Below are 6,018 nucleotides of genomic sequence, written 5' to 3'. Positions count from 1 at the left end.
AAAGCAATGCCAGAGGCACAGCACATCTTTGGACCTGTGATTCCTGCACAGAGAAGCTCCTAGACCACAGGTAGATTGATGACAAGGACCTTTGCCCAGAACCCAAGGACAGAGAAAGCCTCCCCTTAGAGCTGGAACCCTGAATTTGGCCTTCTAGCCTCCCAGAATGTGAGAGAATAAATTTCTCTTTGTTAAAGCCTCCCATTTGTGGTATTTCTGTTATAGCAGCAATAGGTAACTAAAAATTTGGTACCAAGAGTGGGGTGCTGCTCTAAGAGATACCTAAAATGTGGAAGCAGTTTTGAAACAGTGAATGTATAGAGGATTCAGAGGGAAATGAAGAGAGCTGTTACACTGGAGATGGCACAGATGGCAAGAAGCAGCGGCAGAGAACCAGCAGTGGCAGAAGAAGGAGAGCAGCATGAGATGACACTGGAGCCCACCCACAGAGTGAGAGAGCTGAGGGCCTTTGGCAGTAGGCTTCTTGGCAGAGTGGGGTGCCTCCAGATACTTATCAGTGGAGCTACAGAGATTTGGAAAACTTTCCCCAGCAGGGCAGATGTGGGTTGTGAGGCCCTAGGGACTCAGAGGACAAGAAACCAGGAGGCAGAAGCTGAAAAGACAAAGAACACAGGAAAACAAGCTGCCTCAGTCTCAAAGTGTATGGCCACAACCTCTGGGGTCTCAAAGGGTGGAACCATGGCCTCTGGTATTTCTAAGAGTGGAGTCACCACTCAGATGGACTAGGAGAATGGTGTGCCTAAAGCTCAAGGAGCAGAGTTGCTGTCTTAGTGGGCCTGGAAAGTAGAACAGAGGCCCAGGGCTGAGGGACCTCCACTCAGAATCCAGAAAGCATGGCCAATAGCTAGATCTGGAAGGCAGGGCCTTTGTGTAAATGGTCTCAGAGAACAGAGGATTATTTTCAAAGCCTTAAGAGCAAATATAATGTGTTCTGCTGACTTGCATGGTGCCTGTTATCCCTTCTTTCCTTCCAATTTCTCCCATTTGTAATGGAAATATTTAGTTTGTGCCTGTTCCACCATTGTACTTTGGAAGCAGATAACTTCTATTCTAGATTTCACAGATGAGGAACCGTTTTTGGATTTTGCAGCTGTTTATATAATGCCAAACACCTAGAAACTGCCCACTAAGGTAATTTGTTATCAAAATATCCAGAGTCTAATATCTTTTAGTTTATTCTTAAGTGGTCAACTCATTTTTTTCTCTTGTCATGTGATTTTTCTTCTTGTAGACTTAGGGAAGAATTTAAAAACTAAAGATCGATTGTTATAAAAGTTCTCTGATGTTCAGTTAGGTAACTGGAAATAATTGGGTGGTTGGCAAGTTCTGATAATGATGATGAAATACTCCTGAGGTCTCATTAGCTACAGCTAAGAAACTTCAGAGAAGTTGCCTGCAAGTAGGATATGTAGTAATACTTTTAAGCCTCAAGAGAAAGGCATTATTCAAAGGTGCCATTTATAAATCAGCAAAGAGATTTATTGTAGCTGAGCTATTGGCACATTAAATCTTACAACTTTACTTATTTCTTATTTCTGTCTGGGTGATTTAACAGTGGCTTGGGGCCCTGGACATGAAGCTGTGTTAGATAAGTTCATAGGTGAGATTTTTTTTTTTTTTTGAGAAAAGAATATAATCGTAGAATCTCAGATTTAAATGGACCTTAAAACTATATATGGTCACCTTCCATCCCCCCCGCCAACCAAATAACAACATTTCAAATTATTTTCCTTTCTTTGAATTGAAATATATTTAAATAAGTTAGAATCAAATTAGATGTCCAAATTCATATGCAAATCATCCCACTTAAATGACGAGAAGAGTTTTCCTATGACATTACACAATTCTTTAAAAAAAAAAAATCCCTTTTAAAAGTTATACACCATTCCATGAAATGCAAAATATTTGGCTTCACCATTTTTCTAATGCTGGACATGCCATGCAGTTTTGTTTTTTATTGGTTTAGTAATAATAATTGTGTTGAACATATTTGTACATAACAATTTTTCTTTTTAAAATATTTTCAAGGAAAAATATTATTGCACTAAAGGAAAAAGACAAAGTGATTTCTATTTCTTCATAGCTGTTGTTAAAACACTTTTTATAAATAGTGCCTTATTTTTCCTTTGTGTACATCATACTCTTTTGGGGGAGTCTACCTCAGAATAAAGGAATTGCAAAAAAGCTGCTGCACTGTGTTTTCACATAGGTGTAAGATTTTCATCTTGCCTAATTAAAAAATAAAAGCCCTTTATCTAATTTTTTATCTAATTACTTTTGAAAAGAAAACACATAATTTTTAAAGAATAAATTTTCCTTTATGTTTTCTCTTTTCTCTGGGAATTTTATGATTCCAAATATGGGATGATTATCCTCACTTTATAAATAATGCAAAACCTTGTAACTAAGAGTGACGGATGATGGACCTGCTGCACAGGATGGGAGAAGAAGGCATAAGAATTCATATAGCAGGAGCACAAAAGACATAGGAGGATCATTCATCTCATGGATGGATGAGCCATTGCTCTTTGCTAATAAAGTGCTAGGGAGAGGTATCACTAAAGCAGTAACAAGGACTTTTTTCATGACTTCATGTAGTCAAATGTATATATCAATGTACATAAATGAGAGTCTAATAAATATCTATTGAATGAGTGAATATGTAATAAGTAGATTTTATAGGTTTGCATGTATGTATATTATATATATATATGCATGTATATATTCATATATATTCAACATTTTATTTATCTTACCAAAAATATATTTCTTTCTCTTCTCCAAGTTAAAATTCTATTCTTAAAACTTTGGAAATAAGGATTCCCCTTTCTTGATAGACCTTCGTGGACTGAAAACCTATCCAAGAGATTTGGTTGGTTGTTTATTTGATTTTATTAAGGCTGTAATTTTACTGAGTGGAACTAAGTTAAATTACATTGCAATATAATTTCATAAAATAAACAGTATTAATGAGCCAAAATTATAATTATCTTGACAGTCAATGATCTGGTAATATGCTGTTTCCTAGAGCCAATTAATATTTTCAATGCACCCCACAAAATTTGCTGGAAACATTAACTGGAATGCAACTTCCTTCCAAAAGTTTATTTTTCTCATAGTAGTAATAAACAGAGTGGAAGGACCAGAGCACTTGGGTTCCTAGGTTTATGGACTGGGGAAGCATGTATATTCTTACATAGGGTTGTATAGAAAGTGTGTCAGTTCACCAAGCATTCATCACTTGGTAAGTGCCAGACACTACAGACATTCTTTGACACTTTTGTAGGCACAGCAAGGAAACAGACATGAATAGCATTTGTTCTGTGGTGGGTGTTTCCAACTGGTTACAAAATTCCCTAATCTGTCTCCTTATGATAGATATTTCTTGACCAAGAGACAATGTCTTTCATTCTGCAGTTAGAACCGGGGATTCGAATGCAAATTTTTCTGGAAGAAATAATAACTCTTACCTGTGTGCAGTACTTAGAAGCTCCCAAGATACATTTCACAGTTACAACTACTAAGCTCCCAGGTGCAGAGGAGAGGTCAGAAACATAGGGAAAGGACTTAGCAAAGTCACCTGGAGGCAGAAGCAGGATGAGAATCCAGTTCCCCTCATGTATATTGCTGAGTATTTTCTCAGTAAATTACACATCAGTTGTTGCCCTATAGAAGATGCTTTCTAGTTGATTAGGTGTCTCTGAAAATAAGGAGAAAGCACATGGAGGAAGCAGGAAAGAATAACTGAAACAGTTACCGTGGTGAAGGGTGCTAAGGACAAGCTGCATAATTATGGCAACTGCCCTATTTGTATATTGTGAAATTCAAACTATAACCCTTTCACCATTAATTAGGTATCTTTCTTTATCTTTTTGCAGGTAATTCAGGTCTCAGAAAGACATCATTCCCTTAATAGATCGTCTTATGCCTCCCAACAATGTGACTGAATTTATTCTCCTGGGACTCACACAGAATCCACACTTGCAGAAAATACTTTTCATTGTCTTTTTGTGCATTTTCCTATTTACTGTGCTGGCCAGTCTGCTTATTATCATCACCATCTCCTTCAGCCCCACACTTTCGGCTCCCATGTACTTCTTTCTCATCTACTTGTCCTTTACCGATGCCTCTTACACCTCCGTCACCACCCCCAAAATGATCATTGACCTGCTCTACCAGAGGAGAACCATCTCATTGTGCAGCTGCCTGACTCAGCTCTTTGTGGAACACTTCCTGGGAGGGTCAGAGATCATCCTCCTCATTGTCATGGCCTATGACTGCTATGTAGCCATCTGCAAGCCCCTGTACTACACTACCATCATGCGACAGGGACTCTGCCACCTCCTGGTGGTTGTGGCCTGGATTGGCGGGATCCTTCATGCTACAGTGCAGATTCTCTTCCTGATCAACTTGCCCTTCTGAGGCCCCAATACCATTGACCATTTCATGTGTGACCTCTTCCCACTGCTGAAACTTGCCTGCAGAGACACCTATATACTTGGAATGGTGGTGGCTGCCAACAGTGGGGCCATGTGCTTGCTCATTTTTTCCATGTTACGCATCTCCTACATAGTCATTCTGTGCTCCCTGAAATCCCATGGCTCTGAAGGGCGGCACAAAGCCGTCTCCACCTGTGGTTCCCATTTCACTGTAGTTGTACTTTTCTTTGTGCCCTGTGTATTCACTTACATGCGTCCCGTGGCTACCTATCCAGTACCTTGTCCACTTATCCAGTGGACAAGTTGGTGACTGTCTTTTTTGCAATCCTCACCCCCATGTTAAACCCTACCATTTATACAGTGAGAAACACAGAGGTAAAAAATGCCATGAAAAGTTTTTTGAAGACAAGGGTTGCTTAGGCTATTCATTATGCCAGAAAGTGATGATGTAAATAGATAAAGGATCATATCTGTGGTAAACTGTGAAAGAGGATTTTCAAGTTTTGCAGATCACTGATCAAAACAAGGCCCAGAAACTAACATTTATTGAGCATTTAATGGTGGTTAGGCCCTTTGATAGGTGTTTTTGATAGTTTTTCATGTACTTTATTGAGGCTCCAATGCTCACTGTGCATACATTCAGGATATACATCAGAGAAAGGACTGCAAATCCCTCGTTTGGTGATTCTAGAGTACACTTTGCTCCAGTCTCACTACTATTTTATGAAATTCTTATTGGCTTTTCCACAGCACCTTGGTCTCAGGACTTCTTTTTTCTTTTTCTTGTATATTTGGTTTTGCCTGCAGTAAGCAAAAAAGAGAAAAGGAGTTCCTGAATATATGGGGGTGGGGGGGTGAAGGATAGACAGCTGGAAATAAAAGAACCACTGCTGATTTTTTGTTGTTGTGGTTCACCACTAATCTACCAAGAAAAACAAGAGGCACTAATAGAAGAAACAATTCGTAACATGTTTCTAAATTGTTTCAGCACAAAATATAAGCCACACATTTTGAATTTACCTTTAATTTGATCTTATTTTCTCAAATGTGCTCGTAGCATGCAGTTTTTCATGACTATAAGGGACTTTTTTTTCTTACCAAGACTTGAGGAACCATTTGAAACAATGAAGGTAAACATTTTTTTTTTTTTTTAATTTAATCTCAACACAAAGACTTACGGTAAAGTTCCAAAGCTATTGCTCTGTAAATGTATTTACATCAAATGAATGTTAGGTCATTTCATCTATGTACTCAGTTGGTAGTTTCAGTATATGCCCATCCTACAGAGAAGCAAATTGAAGCTAAAAGAGTTTTAGTTAACTTAGTTGCCTCAGGTCAGACTTCTAAGATCTCAGCTACAGAATTTAAATTCAGAACTTCCATGTCTGAGTCATATTCTCTTTGCAAATAAAATATACTTTCTGTGTTATGTTTGCATCTCTATATAAGAAATTTACTTTCAGTCCTAATGATTCAATTTGTCCTCCAGGAAAAATTACCTCAAATTTGTTGCAGATATTTTTCTCATGTAGCAATATTTTCCAGCAATAATGCTTCT

At 38.2% G+C, this 6,018-nt stretch overlaps 1 pseudogene; it reads left to right on the top strand.

The window, feature by feature from the left end:
- The first annotated feature begins 336 nt into the window (after positions 1-336).
- On the top strand, positions 337-4,880 carry LOC126063673 (olfactory receptor 140-like; annotated as a pseudogene).
- Positions 4,881-6,018: the final 1,138 nt, after the last annotated feature.

This window comes from Elephas maximus, chromosome 20, assembly GCF_024166365.1.
Source record: "Elephas maximus indicus isolate mEleMax1 chromosome 20, mEleMax1 primary haplotype, whole genome shotgun sequence".
Classification (NCBI taxonomy): Eukaryota; Metazoa; Chordata; class Mammalia; order Proboscidea; family Elephantidae; genus Elephas; species Elephas maximus.
The sequence above is the reverse complement of the archived record's forward strand: the minus strand, read 5'-3'. Positions and strand labels throughout refer to the sequence as shown.